Genomic DNA, 729 nt, shown 5'->3' with positions numbered 1-729 from the left:
GCCTCCACAAGAGAAGGCTGAGGGGGGATCTAGTGGCCTGTTACAAACTAGTCAGAGGGGACCAGCAGGCATTGGGGGAGTCCCTGTTCCTCCGAGCACTACCAGGAGTGACTAGAAATAACGGTCACAAGCTGGCAGACTGTAGATACAGGCTAGACATCAGGAGGCACTACTTCACTGTCAGGGTGGCTAGGATCTGGAACCAACTTCCAAGCGAAGTGGTGCTGGCTCCTACCCTGAGGGTCATTAAGACAAGGCTAGACAATCACCTTGCTGGGGTTGTCTGACCCCAGTACTCTTTCCTGCCACGGCAGGGGGTTGGACTTGATGACCTGTTCAGGTCCCTTCCGACCCTACAAACTATGAAACTCTGAAACTATGCTTGGTGAGCACAGGGTGCAGTACCTGGCCCCATCCAGGGCAGCTGGCTGCTGGCTCAGGGGCAGGAAGCTGCATCCAATGGCAGATCACATCCAGATGGCCACACATGATGTCCCACAGCCTGCAGTGAGAGTTGTGCAGGGTGACAAGACATGCCACAACTCCTGGGTCTGTGTGCTTGAGCACAGGTGGTGTGGTGCCATGATGGGGTACTGGCAGGCCAGGACACATAGGCACATGCAATTAACAAGGCCGGGGGCGGGGGGATGTTGGAGCCAAGGCCTGGGACCAAAATCAATCGGCTTGTAGTTTCTGGGTCAATCTGAGCCATGGCTTACATAGATTCAT

The sequence above is a fragment of the Gavialis gangeticus genome, unplaced genomic scaffold (assembly GCF_001723915.1).
Source record: "Gavialis gangeticus isolate Ggan-Ray unplaced genomic scaffold, GavGan_comp1, whole genome shotgun sequence".
In the NCBI taxonomy this organism is placed as follows: Eukaryota; Metazoa; Chordata; order Crocodylia; family Gavialidae; genus Gavialis; species Gavialis gangeticus.
The sequence above is the reverse complement of the archived record's forward strand: the minus strand, read 5'-3'. Positions refer to the sequence as shown.